Source organism: Protopterus annectens, chromosome 11.part0 (assembly GCF_019279795.1).
Source record: "Protopterus annectens isolate FY-2018-M chromosome 11.part0, PAN1.0, whole genome shotgun sequence".
NCBI classification, from domain to species: domain Eukaryota; kingdom Metazoa; phylum Chordata; order Ceratodontiformes; family Protopteridae; genus Protopterus; species Protopterus annectens.
In genome coordinates, this window is record NC_056745.1 from 1,168,187,239 (window position 1) to 1,168,204,921 (window position 17,683).

Here is a 17,683-nt window from a genome sequence, read left to right on the forward strand (position 1 = left end):
TTGCCTTGTAATATTATCCTGCAGAGAACGTCTTCATAGAAGGTGTTTATGGAGGAAGAGCCCAGAAAGGGTCCACCACTGGGAAGATTTGCTCAGATTTTTTAGTTAACAACAAAAAAATATCAATTTTTTAATGCTGATTGTTGTTACATCTCAGCACTTTTGACATTTTATAGAACACGGTTTTCAGTCCCTCTGTTTCACAAGCAGTGTATTTGTATGTTGTCATGGCAACAGCCACTTCTGTCTACTTTGCAGGTACGAGATCCATTGTGCAGGCTTGTATACTACGTAATACCAGGCTTTTCACATGGTATTCCAACATCATTTCTGTCAAGGTCTAAGTGCTGCAAGGATTTTACATTCTCTATGGAGAACTACAAAGTACAGCTTTAATAAGCAATGCATAATGTATTTTCAGGTTCTGGGTGAGGGCTCTGTTATTTGCCTATCCCTTTGAGTTTGTTTTATTCAAGTGTGACTAGCTGTGGATTATTTCCATGTCTTATGTGTATTTTTAAGGTTAGAGGACAATGTATAAACATGGTTTTCTTAACCTGCATTTGAATGAGCTGAATTATATATCACAGTGGTAGATTTTGGGACTGCACATGTCATTTATGTTTCTGTTATTTTAATTATTTTATGGTGACTAGCGTAGAACATTTAGTCAGTTGATTGGCACTCAAATAATGCACTTAGAATCATGCTTCTGTTTTCATTATCAGTCTTAGAAAAGAGTTTAAGTTTTATTTCATTTTTGGAATCAGCCCTTGCTGCGATAGATGTGGGTGCTGCAACAGACACTGCATGTTTGAATACTGATGATGCTTTTATTGTGTACCCTAAAATGATGTTATCAAAAGGCTGTTGTAACCTCTTGTTAATAATTATTAATTGGATAAATGCCTGTCTTTGTGATTAATAACAATGGTAGTACAATACCCCAATTTACATTAGTACAGTGACATTTTATAAAAAAATAAATGTCTAATGGACATGACAGTGTGCTGGGATTTTTAGTTTTTTAATTCATTCAAATCTTTGTCAGTCCCAAGATTTGTAAGTTCACTATCAGCTGCAAAATGAAATGATTTCTGTAAAATATATTACCAGCTGAACAAATTCAGGCAATTGGAGACAATTTTACATAATGGTCACAAGAGTAACAAAATAAAAATGTAAAATAAAGGCATTCTGGTAAGATGAACATCGGTAACTGACTTGTACCTATGGTAGAGTTTGCAGAGAAATTATAGGACTTAGAAAACATCAGTTTCTTATCATATTAAACTCACATGATGTAGAATCATACTTAATTAGTGTTTTAGAGTAACTTTTTCTGATTTTAAAATATTTGATAAGCACAACTGACAACCTATCCTAGTCAGTCTACGTCCACTTAATATAGACATCCATCACCTTGTAGGAATTCAGAAATATTTTGTTTAGTATATTGGATAATTCAGACCTAATAACCTTTCCTACAGCATTGGCCTCTGCAGATTGATGTTACATATAGTATATGCAGAATATGCCTGAGCATTTGCAGCAGAAACAGTATGAGACTCATAGGTACTACTACTTCCTGCCCCATATTGCTGGTCAATGAACTCTGATCGTAATCAGAGTTTCAAAATCTACTCTGTGTCTTCTTTTTAATCAAATCCCACAATCCTCCCTGATCCAGTCAGTAGTCAGCTTCTATTCTCCACCCTCACAGTGACTAGAGTCCCTCTCAAACCCCCTCTACATCCTGGTAATTAACAAAGGCCTCAGATCCACTACACATCCTGGATGTAACTGGAGATACCATGCATTTACCTGACTTGGAAGCAGTCTGATCCATCCCAAACCTCTCCTCTTCCTGTAGTCTTGAAATGGTCTTGCCACTTCCCTTACATCCAGGGAAGCGGTTAACTGCACTCAGCACTGCTTTATCTGGTACAATGGTAACCAGTCTCTGCTGTCTACTGTCTTGCCATCAAAGCAGTTACATCAAAACCTGTCCTACCAATGATTGGAGTACCCCACTCACAAGTAGTGTGACTGCAACTCACCTCTACATCCCTTTTTAATGAGACAGTCATCATCAACTCCTGGTAATCAGTCACACCTAACCTCAACATCCTGTACAGTTTGTAAGAACACGGTGCAATTCCACTTGCCATGATCTCCACACCCCATGATCTTCCTCCTGATCCAGAGCTTAGGGGTATGCAGTGCATTTGGAAATAAACTACATAATTATTTTTTTCTGAACTGTAAATCACACTTATTGTGCTACAGTTCTCCACATTGTTACCTTGTACCAGAGCCCACAACTCTCAAGTAGTCTTTCCAGACAAACTACACAAAGAAGTGGACATTGTGGATGACCTCAAGGCTATTCTTCAGAACACTATTAGCCATTTTTCATGAGTTCTGCACTCTTATTATAATGCCCAAATGCAACAAATGTATCACTCATAAGTATCCCTGTCCCACTTCAAGCAAAAAAAAACAAAAAAACAATGAAGAAGCGACTCAGCATCTTTAAGAATGCCCTTCACTCTTTTAATTTTTCCAAGTCTTTTGGGTTTCTAATACCATGACGGGAATGGGCCCCATTCCTAATTCAAAGTTTAATTAAAGTTCATGAAATTAGTATTGTTTTGATCTTTGATATTAGCTAGAAGTGCTCTTCACAGCACCCACAATGTGCCTGGTAATGACTCCTTCTGCAATTCATATGGAGTTACATGTATCGGTAATATATCTGAGTATGGTTACAAATTCTTTTTTATAAGACCCGTTGCTCCCACTACTATTGGAACTGTCTATGTATCCTTCTTCCACATTGCCCTTGTTTATGCCTGCAAATCCTGGTATTTTATGACTTTGTGTCTCTCTGTATGTAAGACACTGTAGTCACTGGGTGTAGCAATTTCAACAATCAATGCTACTTTTGTCTCCTTTTCATGGACCTATAGCTGGTTTTCTCCCATCTATTTTTTGAACTGTTGGTAATGGATGATCCCATCTGATATAAACTTCATCATTTTCTATAATTCTTTCTGGCTCCTGTTTCCAGTGTTTTTCAGCTATCTCAATATTATAATGTTTGAACAATCCCCAGTGCAACAGTCTGCCATTAGTATATCACAAACCGAAACAAGATGTACAACTATTTCCGTTTCTGTTTGACAAACCTACATTCATTTGTCTGTTTCTCCCACATGCATATCTCTCAACCTGGAAACATTCAAAATCTGGACAAAGGCCCATGAGAAGTAGGTACAACTGTCCAAAAAATGGGGTGCTGATTAACATAAAATTTGCATATGTAATCATGTAACCCCACCCACTCCAGTGGAATTGTGGGATACCAACATCAAGTTTGAAGTCACTAAATAATAATAATAAGGGCAGACATTTGAATTTCAGACATCATATCCCTCAGAAAATAAATAATAATGCAAAACCTGTTATTACAGAAACTGTCTGAGGTTACAGGCCTTTGTCCCACAATTATTTTTGTCTTTGTCCAGATTTCTTGCTCTGAGAGATTGAGAGGTATGCTTGAGACCCTTTTGCTTCCAGACTTTCCATTTTTAAAATCCACTTTGTTCACTTCTTGATGACTGTTGTGATGATTGTAAAACCTTCCCTTCCACTTGTCAATCTTTTTTATCTGCCTTCTGGTTCCACGCTCTTGAGTACACAAGCATCATTACCACCAAGGAAACTATAGAAGGAAACAATAGAGTATTTAATAGCGTAGCCTATATGGGCAAAAAAAGTCACAACACTGCTCATTTTCAGTGGATAGCATTAGACTTCGAGGATCAGTAGCAGTTCATGTGGATGGGTAGAAAAGAGATCAATGCAACAACAATCCAAACCACCACTACCAAAATTCTAGCTTTGCACTTGGTCATTATAGACTGGTACCTGAATGGTGAGGTGGTGGCCACGTACCTGTTAATGGTGATTGCACAGAGGTTCTCTATATTATCATTCATGCAAAGCACATCCAGAGAAGCCCAGAATTCAAACCAGAAATTACCAAACTTCCAAGATTTTAGGATAACCATGCTGCCACCCAAAGGCACCACAATGAGCCCTATAACCAGATTCGCACATGCTAGTGAAGTAATAAAGAGTTTGTTACAGACTGAAGCCGCTGGAATCTTGTTATTGCAGTGATCACCAGCACATTTCTAAACACAATAGCTAAGACAATAGTTTAGTGCCATCAGCATGTCCATGCCCACCCTCCCTCCTCCCCAGGTGCTTCTTTCTTATTAGTACAATTCCCAGAATTTACATGTCACACTTGTGCACAGATGTTAGCTGTGCTAGCCGATCCCATAGCTTATTATGGAGAAGTCAATGAAAAATAGTAATACACTGATAAAATAAATCAACTAATCCAAAGTTAATACAAATAACTGCCTGTCACAGGTTTTAAATGTTCAGTGATGGCATTTTCTTTTACAGTGCTTAATTTGCTCCCCCTTTAGAAAAGCGTGTGGTCATTAGGACTGTGCAAAGGAGGAGTGACTGCAAAATTTCAGCTCTGCAAACTCGGAAGTGAATCTACAGGATAACCTTTATTTTCCTGTTTATGAATTTCAGGGATGGAAACTGTAATACAGGTAAGGAATCCAAAGAAAACTAATGATGGTCTGCCAAGAAATATCTAGTGAACAACTGTTATCTAAAAAGAAAAAAATGAGTACACACTTTCTGTAAATGGCATATTAAACCATATTGAAAATATTGATAATTTAAACATTCAAACATATTTACAACTAAAATTAATACAAGTCTGCCTAATGCCTGCAGCCTCACATTTTACTACATCTACCTAAATGCAAACACTCTTTTTGTAGCTAATAAGCATGGTCCAGACGATGCCAAATACGGGGTTTATATACTTTTTTACATCACAGCAGTTTTAAATGATAAAAACTTTTCCCCAGTTCAGTAATGAATTCTGCAGCCACTGCTAAAACAGAGCTTTTTTTTCTTTTTGCTTTTTGCAGACAGACCAATGCAATCAGTATCAAAAGGACACCTATTTGCAACAAAAGCAAATACTGAGCACAATCTCACCACACACACACACACACACACACACACACACACACACACACACACACACACACACACACACACACACACACACACACACACACCATTACTGTTTTGGTTAATTGTCTCAGAAATAAATTAAAAGGCTATTTGAACTCATTTACAGTACATCAGGCTTGTTATAATCCCAGGCTATATTCTGCTGTCAAAATACTTACTGCCTGACACATTAAAATACTGTTAGCCCTTAGCCCATGAAAACTTTCCCAATGTGGAAATTAGCAACCAACTTACGACTCTTTCAAAACCAACAGCAGAATAATTACAAAACAATAAATTATTTTCAAACACGAGTTGATAAAAGTTACATTTCAAACAAATTGGATTTAATTAAAACATAAAAACCTTTAATCTGCAGCTAGTTATATGAAAAGCTGACTATGGCTAGATATAATCTTCCAGATTTTTGTTGGCACTCGGCAGTTATTACTTACCAGAGCAGAGGAGTGTTGCTGCTTCAGGACGGTGTACTGCTGCCTCAAACATTAGCTCTATCATTAGCTTTCTCAATCAAATACTGCTACAACTTGTACTACTCTTGATGTGACCATTGTGATGTGACAGACACTGATTCGTTGCCACAAGTAGTGGGCGGGCTTGTGGCGATAAACAACTCTTTTTTTTTTTTTTTTAAAGCTCTGTTACACTTGTAAACAAAGAAAAAAAAAATCATTGATTTGAAAGGGCCACACGTGAATTCGTGGCACCCCACTATTTTAGCCTCAAAACTGGGAAATTCTGAGGAATTCAGTATGGTTGAGAGGTATGCCTACATTTTCAATGAACTTTGTAATCCAGCGTGTACATAGTCCATTATCTTGGACTGCCAATATTATCCTTTTATATTTTGGTTTAAACTCACCTCTTCTTAACCATTTCTGTGTTAAATCCTGATCAACATGAGTTTGTTGCAAGAGTTTTCTATACTTGTAGCTGTATTTACACATTTTCCACATTTCTTGCCTTCTTATCTGATCCTTCACCTTATATTCTTTCTTTTGTTTTTTGGCAATTCAGTTGCACCTGATTTATATCTGCATCTGGTTTGATTTCCATTCCCACTTGAGACCAATACACTTCTGCTAAACTAAGAAAGGAAGTCATCTTAGACTTATTCCCCTCATGTTTTAAAACTTTCACTATGTTTGCATCTTGTAATGTCAGCAGATATGTATGCAGTCCTACGATTGCAGATCTATACATGTAATCAATTTCGAGGAGGCCCATACCTCCTTCAGAATGGGCAGTATTTAGTCGTGGTATACACTGATTTTTATAAATCATTTGATGAGCATGATGCATTCTTGTTTTCCTGCCAACCGATCCAACATCTTTTGGGACCAGTCAATCACTTCAAAACTGTAAGTTAGGACAAGAAGAACAAATTGGTTTATAGCTTGGACTTTGTTCCTAGATGTCAACACTGTTTTCTGTATTAATTTTAGTCTTCTAAAATATTCCTTATTAAGTTTTATTTGCATTTGTTCATGTTTTATGGTTGATCCTTCATCAGTTCCCAAATATTTATACACTCCCTCGTTTCTTTTATATCACATTCCTGTCCCAAACTGATGTTTTCTTGATGCTGCAGCTTCCCTACTTTAATGGTTCCTTTTGCTTGTTTATGAACACCAAATAACATTTTTATATCATCTGAAAAAGGTTTGACCACTTGCAGTTGTGCTTTCAGTTCCTCATCTGATGAACTATACATTTTTAAATCATCTACAAAAAGTTGAGAAGTCTTTACACTTTGTTGTTTTCTGGGAGCCAGATTGTAACCATGACCTAATCTGTTAAGTATATAGCTTAATATCCCCCTTTGAATTTTTTATCCTTAGAATAATAATGTGTCCTTTATCATGGCTTAACTGTAAAGTGGTTTGCGACTGTTTTGTGCTCACTGTAATGTAATAGATCAATGTAAGATGTAGCTTATACATTTTTAAGCACTGTTTTATCCATGAATGTGTGGGATACTGTCAAATGTTTTTTGTAGTCTATCCATGCCAAACTTAGATTCTCAACCTTTTTACAGATGTTCTTCGTTTCTCACTGCTGCGGTCATCACCATTGGGTTATCCATGCTGTGGTAGCCCTCAGTCGGTCCGAATACCAGAGTCAAGGTTTTGTTTGTCGGCTGCTGTCGCTTGCTGGGTGACATAAGGTCATCCGAGCTACAAAGGAGAGCAAGTGACGCCATTACCTCAGTCTTTCTTGCCATGGAGCCCATAGTAGAAGCAATTTGCAACAATGCCAGTCGGCTGTTTCCAGATTTCAAACTTCAGCTGAAAATGTCTAAAGCTAAGTACCCCATTGGGGATCCTTCCTTTTTCTTGCACTAACCAATGTCCGAAAAAGTCAATAACTGTCTCACCTGTGGAAAGCAAGTACCACACCGAGTCTTCCATTCTTACTGTGTCACTTGCTTAGGCCCAGATCACGACGTTCCCCGCTGTCGGTTCTGTGCCCTCTTCAATGCTAGAACTATTCACTGTAGAGCTCTGTTTGTTGCCAGTTATTTTCATCTTCCACCTCTGACTACTGATGTGGCATCTGTCAGTCAGCAAACTGCAGATTTTCTGAAAAAACGTAAAGATAAGGATAGAGACAGACCACATAAGGCCAAGCCTTCCGATTACTCTGCTAAACTGGTTGTCAGTTCTTCGGAATTCAGTGATGTACTTTCCCAGCCTCTGATGCCAGACTCAATTTCTTTGCAGGCCTCTACTGAGACCCTTTCGGAAGTCCTGTATGCCACAGATGTTTGCATCATCTAACAAGCCTTTGGCTGTCTCGCCCTCGGTTGGGTCCGGAGCCGCTAAGCAGGCACTGGCTTCCGAGGATACCACTCGCACTTCGGATTTCTCTTCAAGCCCTTCACCCTTTCCACCGACTAACACACCAACAGCACCGAGGGATACCCTTCAGGCCAGACTTAGACCCACTCCAAAGAAAAGAGCAAAAAGTCTCCATTCCACTACTCCTCCCTCTCCTCAAACTAGAATGCTTAAAATTGCAGAGGATCTCATCACTTTCATCTGTGGTAATCAGGCCACTCCTGCCAAAAGGAGAAAGGATCCTTCTCCAGACATCCTTTTGGATTTAGACTCAGAGGGATCTGACTCCTCTGTCTTCAAAGAGGAAAATCCTCTTACTGCCTAAAAGCTCAGATGCAGAAGAATCTATTCCTTCTGCATCACTCTTCCTTTGGGGAAACCCTCCACACCCTCAGGAAACACTTCCAATGGGATTCAACAGATTTCTCTCAATCCAAGAAAAGACTAAGAGAGTTTCTGGACCTACCCCGGCATAGGCCTTTGGCCATCCCACCCATCTTGAGGTGGTAGATGATGTTTATCAAGAATCCAGCCTTACCCCTGACACCCTTCCACCTGCCCCCAGAAAACCTGACAGGTATTACAGGGTACCTGACTCACACAAATTCCTCTACAAAAATCCTATAGCAGACCCAGAGGTGATTACTCAGGGACCTAAGGGAGTTAAGGCTACCTCTCCAAAGAATCCTACTCCCTCAGACAAAGAATTCAGGGCCCTAGACAGATGGGGTAAAAAAGTATATACCTCTGCAACTTTAACTATAAGGGCTTTCAACTGTCAGTTCCATATGTTAAAATATCAACAGTACACTTTTGAAGATTTGAAACAGAAATTTTCTGCTTAACCATTTTTTACCAATAACAAAGAGATAGCAGAATTACTGCAGTCTTCATCTCAGGTGGCAAAGCACTCCTTGCACTGTGGGTTTGATACCCTAGAAGCTTCTAGCAGGGCAGCAGTGACAGGATCTGTTATCAGAAGACATGCATGGTTGAAGGAACAACCTCTCCCTGATCATGTCAAAGCTAAAATCATGGATTCATCTCTTGACAAAGACCGCTTGTTTGGACAGAAAACTGAAGAGGTACTTAAAAAGATGGAAGACAAAGCTAAATCAATGCAGACTGTTAAAGATTTCCTTCAAGTACAACCTCCTAGGTTCAGCAGAAATGTTCCCTCCAAACACTGGTCCTTTCCTGCACCAAACAGGCAGGCACAAGGAAAAACCCATAGGGACAGACCCACCAGGGCTCAAACTTAGGGCCAGCAAAGAACTAAACAGTGCCCCCCCCCCCTTTAACTCTAGAGCAGGAAGTTCAAATACAACTATGTATGCTAATAACTCTCAATGACTACCTTTCCCATCTCTGCCTGCCTCCACCACACCAAAAGCTAGGAGAAAGGCTATCTCTTTGCACAGAAAATTGGAACTTTATAATAAAAGATCAATGGGTTTTAAAAATCATTGCTCAGGGGTACAGATTCAATTTCTGAGAACTACCACCACCAAGAGGGTACCCAGACCTACCTCCAAACCAGTGGGCAGAAGCACTAAAACAAGTGCAAAATCTAATAGCCCTGGGGGCAGTAGAACCTGTGCTTCCAGAACAAGTTGCAAAAGGATTCTATTCCAGACTGTTCCTTGTTCCCAGGAAAGAGGGAACTTGATGTCCCATCCTGGACCTATCCTTTCTCAATACTTTCCTGGTAATCCCAAAATTCAAACTGCTTACCTTACAACAGCTTCTACCTATGCTGCCAAACAAAGCTTGGATAGTCACTTTAGACCTAAAAGATGCTTACCTGCATATCCCAATAAGGGACTCATGCAGAAAATTCCTGCACTTCAGAGCAGGATCATTGCACTTTCAATTCTCTGCTTTGCCATTTGGCTTATCTACTGCTCAAAGGGTATTTACCCAAATATCTAGCTCCTGCCATTGCCTTCTGCAGGCAAAACAATGTACAGATCTACTCTTATCTGGACAACTGTCTCATGCAGGCAAGGAACTGCTCCTGCAGCACCTCTCATTGGTAAAAACCCTACTCACCTCTCTGGGGTTCACTATCAACGAAAGGAAATCAAAACAAACACCTACCAGGAAAATCATATGTCTGGGAGCCTTATTGGACACAGAACAGCAAATGGCCTTTCTGTCCCCAGAAAAACAAAGTTTTCAACCAAAATACTTCACTACTCTGGCCTCCCAAACCCAGCTTTCTGCCAGGAAATTCCTGAAAGCTCGAGGGTACATGGCCTCATGCATCCTCCTGGTACCTCTGAACAGACTGCACATGAGGAAACTTCAGCGGTACCTAAAGAACCTATGGTGTCAACACTCTTAACCTCTGGACACCTCCCTGCCAGTGATCCCTTGCATAAGATCAGAGTTCCTCTGGTAGGCCCAGGCCTGCCTGAACAAGGGACTTCCATTCACCCCCATCCGTCAGACCAGACCATAACTACAGACACTTCGGACATAGCCTGGGGCACTCATCTGGAAGGCAGATGTGCCCAAGGTCCCTGGGACCCTCAAATACTACTCTTGCACATCAAGAGTGCAAAACTCTCTGGCATCCTTCAAACCCTACCTCAAACCGGGGGTTCTTCTCATAAAAACAGACAACACCACAGTCATGTGGTACATCAACAAACAGGGAGGGACTCAATCTTACCCCCTGTGATGATTAGCCATGAACCTGTGGCTAGCAGCCTCATCCATGGGGCTACATCTTATAGCTCAGTACTTACCGGACATCAACACGCTAGCAGACCACTTAAGCAGAAACCTGCTGGACCCACACAAATGGCAAGCCCACAGAGACATTTTTCAGCAAATTACCCACATGTGGGGGAACCCCAGGTGGACCTTTTTGCCACCCATTTAAATCACCAATTGCAGAAACTTTGCACCAGGGAGTACCATCACCTAGTCTGGAAGGTCGATGTCCTGACCTTCCCTTGGAATACCCTCTTTGTGTATGCATTCCCACCTCTTCCTCTCATTCCAAAAGTACTAATCAAGATAAGGGAGGAAAAACCAAAAGCAATACTCATAGCCCCAGATTGGCCCAGACAGCATTGGTATCCACTTCTGCACAGCCTATCTCTCCAGCCCTCCTGGCAGCTACCTCTGATACCTCACCTGCTATCCTGGGGGGAACAATGCTGCACTCAGACCTTTAAACTCTCAAGCTCTCAGCATGACTTATTTATGCAATAACCCTATGCCTGGGTGTGGGTAATGCTGGAATTACCCACGGTTGGTGTGGTTTGGTCATGAGGGTGAAGCCCGAGTGGCCAAACAAAGACAACCGTGGGTAAATCCAGCATTACCCACACCCAGAAGTGGGTTATTGCTATTATACAATGCCATTATTTAAGAACTTATTTAAGAACAGTACTTACCGGACATCAACACGCTAGCAGACCACTTAAGCAGAAACCTGCTGGACCCACACAAATGGCAAGCCCACAGAGACATTTTTCAGCAAATTACCCACATGTGGGGGAACCCCAGGTGGACCTTTTTGCCACCCATTTAAATCACCAATTGCAGAAACTTTGCACCAGGGAGTACCATCACCTAGTCTGGAAGGTCGATGTCCTGACCTTCCCTTGGAATACCCTCTTTGTGTATGCATTCCCACCTCTTCCTCTCATTCCAAAAGTACTAATCAAGATAAGGGAGGAAAAACCAAAAGCAATACTCATAGCCCCAGATTGGCCCAGACAGCATTGGTATCCACTTCTGCACAGCCTATCTCTCCAGCCCTCCTGGCAGCTACCTCTGATACCTCACCTGCTATCCTGGGGGGAACAATGCTGCACTCAGACCTTTAAACTCTCAAGCTCTCAGCATGACTTATTTATGCAATAACCCTATGCCTGGGTGTGGGTAATGCTGGAATTACCCATGGTTGGTGTGGTTTGGTCATGAGGGTGAAGCCCGAGTGGCCAAACAAAGACAACCGTGGGTAAATCCAGCATTACCCACACCCAGAAGTGGGTTATTGCTATTATACAATGCCATTATTTAAGGAAAAAAAATACTTACTTTTCTTAAATAATGGCATTGTATAATGCCACCGTGCTGCCCTTCCGCAGCTGTTTGGTATTCTGAGGCAGTTCTGATGTACTGCCCATGCATATGCTTACACAGTACATCAGAGCTGTGTGTGGAAGCAACGGAGAAAGCAAGATCTCCGTTGCTTTTTAGAAAGTGTCTCGCTATGTTAAAGGAGTTTAACATAGTGAGATAGCTTAACAAAAGCAACGGAGATCTTCCTTTCTCCATTGCTTTTTTTAAAGCTGTCTCACTATGTTAAACCATTTAACATAGCTCTCCGTTGCTGTAACAAAAAAAAAAAAAAAAAAAGACAAACTAATGGAAAAAGTCCAGACGACCACACCTTTTTCCATTAGTATAAGTCTGATTTACAATGGGCACGCTGACCAATCAGCGTGCACATTTTGGAATATTAATGGGGGGGGGTCATTGTATAATCTACCATAACCAACAAGGAATCTATGCTAAGCAAGAAAGTCCTTGACATCATCACAGAAGCCAGAAGGCCCAGCACCAGAAAGTCTTATGCTGGGAAACGGAAAAGATTCTGCTCCTGGAGCCAGTCCAAGGGGCAGACATTCATCTGCCCTCCATTCCTCTTATTCTAGATTATCTGGCTGAGCTTCTTAAGAAAGGTCTCTCCTTCTCCTCCATAAAAATTCATGCCTCTGCCATCTCAGCACACTTTGATACAGAACAGCCATTGTTCTCCCACTCTCTTGTCAAGTAATTCCTTAGAGGAGCCTCTAATATCAGGCCTTCCAGAAGACAGCCCAACCCAGCCTGGGATCTGAACTATGTTTTAGAAAAGCTTACTCTGCCCCCCCCCTTCGAGTCTGCAGCATCCTCAGAATTAAAATACCTCTTGTGAAAGACTTTCTCCTTGCTATCACATCAGCCAGGAGAGTGTCAGAGCTTCAAGCTTTAATGGCCATTGAGCCATATATCATCTTCCATGCAGACAGGGTCTCCCTGAGAACCAACCCCTCCTTCATGCCAAAGGTGGTCTCGGATGTTACCCTCAACCAGGCCATCCACCTACTCACCTTCTTCCCTAACCCTCAGAACAAGGGGGAAAGGATACTGCATTCTTTGGATGTGCACAGGCAACTCAGATTTTATCTGGATTATACAAAGACATTCAGGAAAACTGACCAGCTCTTGGTCAGCTTTAAAACAGGGGCACAGGGGAAACCAATATCCAAACATACCATTTCCAAATGGATAGCACTCTGCATCCAATTTTGCTACTCCTTGCATGGAAAACCTCCCCCTGGGATCACCAGAACCCATTCCACTAGGGCAAACTCTACTTCCACAGCATTCCTTAGAGGGGTACACACCAAGGACATCCTGGATACTGCCACATGGACTTCAGTCCACACCTTCACCAAGCATTACCATCCGAATCTATTCCCAAAAGCTAGGGCTAGGTTTGCCTCTGCAATCCTGCAGGGTATGCTCTCCCAATCTTAAGTTTCTATCAGCCTTCCATCCTTCTACTCAGCTTTGGGAATCTTCCCAGTGGTGATGACTGCAGCAGTGAGAAACAAAGAACATAGTACAGTTGCGTACACTTACCATAAATGCAGATGTTTGAGTGTTCTCACTGCTGCTGTCATGCTTCCCTCCCTCCTTCCCCCTGATATCTGCTGTTCTTAGAGACACACATATTTCTATGGGGGTCCCTCACCCCAGGACTACTACTAATTATTAAAATTGGACTTCTTTGTTTGTTTAAGGCAAGAAAAATGGAGGTAATGGTGTCGCTTGCTCTCCTTTATAGCTTGGATGACCTGATGTCACCCAGCAAGTGACAGCAGCTGACGCACAAAACCTTGACTCTGGTATTCGGACCGACTGAGGGCTACCACACCATGGATAACCCAATGGCGATGACTGCTGCAGTGAGAACACTTGAACATCTACCTTAATGATAAGTGTACACAACTGTACTTTCTCCATTATGACTTTATTTAATAGCAAATGATCCTTTGCGCCATATGACTTTCTTTTGTTCTCTTTTGTTCTATTTCCATGATTGAGTTTTATTCTAAATGACTATAAACTCTTTTAGCGTCATTTCTACTGTATACCACTAAAGGACAGGATTCTCGAATACTATAGGGACATTAGGAAAGAGAAAGACACAAATGCCTTAGCATAGCACATTGGTTTGCATGGCTCAGAACACACTTTTAAGTTCTTTGTACTCCCGGTTTTGGATGTTAGTATTAGAGGGGGTGATACATCTAACAAAACAGAAAGGGCTGAACAGAAATGGATCTTGTTCTTGAATGCAGAGAAACTGCCTGGTTTAAATGGTGTTTCTAGCCTTAAACATTTTTTGAAAGCATGCCACTTAAACATTAATGTTGTTTTTAAACTTAGTTTTTATCTGTATTGTTTCCCTTGTATTTACAACAATTGTTGCATTGTTTTTGTGTGTGTACCTTTTAATTATTTCATCAGATTTGCATATGATAGCTGATTGGTATTGCTTTCTTTTTAAACTTACGTTTTTCTATTTGTTTAAGAAGCAATAGTGTTATCGCGAAAGTGCTGACTTTTTATTACTTTTTGTTTTGTTTAATAAACAGAGGTTTTTACCCAGCCATGTTGGTTACTTGTTTTTTACTTCACATTTCCAGTCTATAGTTTATACTCCATCAGAAGGCAAGTTATTGGTCTATACTTTTTAGGATAGCTTGCAGGTTTGCTCATAAGTAGGAGCAATGTTTTCCTGTCTTTAACTAGGCTGGTGGCTGTTCAGGGTGTATATATAAATAGTTCTTACTCATGGCTAAATCTTCTTGTAAAGATGTTAATACATTTAGCCAGAAGTTAGGTACTATATCTGGGCCTGGGGTTTTTCAGTTAGGAGATTTTCTTAACTTTGTTTCAATCTCTCTGGCCATTCCTTCACCCCATTTCATATCCTATACATTTGAACTTCTTATACTTTCTTTTACTCCTTCTATCCATTTAGCGTCTTTGTTATGTTCCACAGGATCTTCATAGGTATTTGTTCAAAATGTATCTATTTCTTATTTTTTTTTTTTTGTGGTGATTGAATTCCTTTTGCCTTGTTTCCCATTTCACCATAAAACTCTTTTGAGGTAATCACTGAATTGCTTATTTTGTACTTTTCCTTTATATTTAGCTGCATATCTTCTAAGTTGTTCTGCCTGTGCTGATATTTTTAGTTTTTTTATTTGCATTGGTGCAGGATAGGGTCTTATCGGGTTTGATACTGTGTATTGCTTTTATCACATCTATCTTTCTGAGTATTTTTGTTGATCTGCTCCCTCTTCTATACTCTTCAAACATTGACACTTCTTGTCTTATTTGCTTTATAGTTTACTCCATTTGATACTTCCATGATGGCATTTGATTTCTCTCATCCTTTTCCCTTACTACCTTGTGTTTTTGGTAATACTTTATCAGTTATTAATTTAGCTGCACAGTAATATATCCTGTTTACTTCTGTTATAGCACACAAATCTCTATGAACAGTCCTAATTACTGTGTTCATTTGCTTTATCAGACTTCTAACTTTTTGGGTTTTATTGACTTTCTGTAGTCGATTTCTTTCATTGATCTTAATATGTTTATCCATCTCTATTAAATCAAGCAACTCCTCTCTTAGATCATTTTTTTCCCTAAACTGAGGGTGCATTCTTTGTTCTCCATTTCCTTCAGGCATTCTATCATACAATGGGAAAATGCAACATATTTATCATTCATAAGTATCCCCTATGATGCATATCACTTCCAGCAAAAAAAAAAAAAACAATAAAGATGTGACTCGGCATCTTTAAGAATGTGCTTCACTACTTTATGGGTTAGGAGCTTCCTTCTCAGTTATGACATGGTTGGTCACGGTGTTAATTAAATGTTTCCTCAGAGCCTATATGTATATATATATATATATATATATATATATATATATATAGCACACATACACACACACACACACACACACACACACACACACACACACACACACACACACACAGACACACACACGCACACAAGCACACACACATGCACACACACAGACAAGCTATCCAATGCAGCATAAACTCACAGAAGTTACTAAAAACAAAAATGTGATACTGAGAAATGCCTGTAATAAGACATAAACTGTGTAGTTATTAATAATCTTTACATTCATAAACATATGCAATTCTTTCTCAACCATCCTTATCTTTTCATCTCCATGGCAAGATTTTGACTCATTTGTGATCATCTGTCAAAATTACAGTACAAAGGAGAAAAATCACTTAAATATAAACAACATTTGAAAAGTAAAACCAACAGAAAAAAAAATCTGAAGGGTAATAAGCTCATCTCATCTCTACAATCCAACTTATATGTGCCACCTGTGATATCTGACTATCTTGGGGAAGGAGTCCAAGTCCCCAAATACCAAGACTGAATGAATAAAAAATGCAGTATATTAAGTCTGAGATTGCAATTTCTCAACATATTCCCCTTTTCCTTGAAATATGACATTCTTATAGTATATATAATTAGCAGGGGGTGGGATGGGGCGGGGTGCAGGGGCCTTGTACCCCTACAAAAAACAATATTGTTTTTATTTTATGTTAAGGACGTTTGCAACTCAGCATATTTAAGAATCTGCTTCACTGCTTTTATTGGGCTAGGAGCTTCCTTCTCAGCTAGGACATGGTTGTTAGGTCTTAATGAAATGTTTCCTCAGGGCATGAATTATACCATCAAGTACAAATACACTTGTCGAACAATATACTATGAGCGTAACCTCGCAGAAGTTATTAGAAACAAAAAATTAGATACTGATGCATGTCTTTAATAGGACATAGAGTAAACAGTGTAATTATTAATAATCTTTGCATTCTTATATATATAAACATATAACGTTCCTTACATGTTCATCTCCATGGCAAGATTTTGACTCGTTTGTGATCATTTGTCAAAATTACAGTACAAAAGGACAAGATCACTTAAATATAAGCAGCACTTGAAGTGTAAAACCTACAGAAAAAAAACGGAAGGGTGGTTATTCCTCCTGCATCCTCACAACCCTACTTACATATGCCTCTGACTATCCTAGGGAATAGAAATTCCAATGCCAGTACCACCTTGATGTTTAGTAAACAGAAAAAATTAGGCCAGTCACTCACTCATGATCTATCATATGGGAGCTGATCACTGAATATCATGTCAAACACAAGCCTGGCTCCTTAACTTTTGCACTGTGTACAAAACATTGCTAGTTTCAGTGCCATAATTAAGTATCACTGGAAGAGGAAGGTCTAAATTATATTATACCCTATTAAGAGAAAGCTGATGCTTTGTATTTGTGTGAGCACTTATTGCATGAGATAATGTTTCACAATCTAGATCGGTAAGAAACGCCATTCAACCACCCAACCAAAAACATTTCAGTGCAGCAAGAAAAATGGATACTCACTTTTATTTATGCATGCATGTCTACCTAATAGTATTTATTCATCTTTTCATTTTTACTGCTTTTATAACGTGTGTGTGTGTGTGTGTGTGTGTGTGTGTGTGTGTGTGTGTGTGTGTGTGTGTGTGTGTGTGTGTGTGTGTGTGTGTGTGTGTGTGTGTGTGTGTGTGTGTGTGTG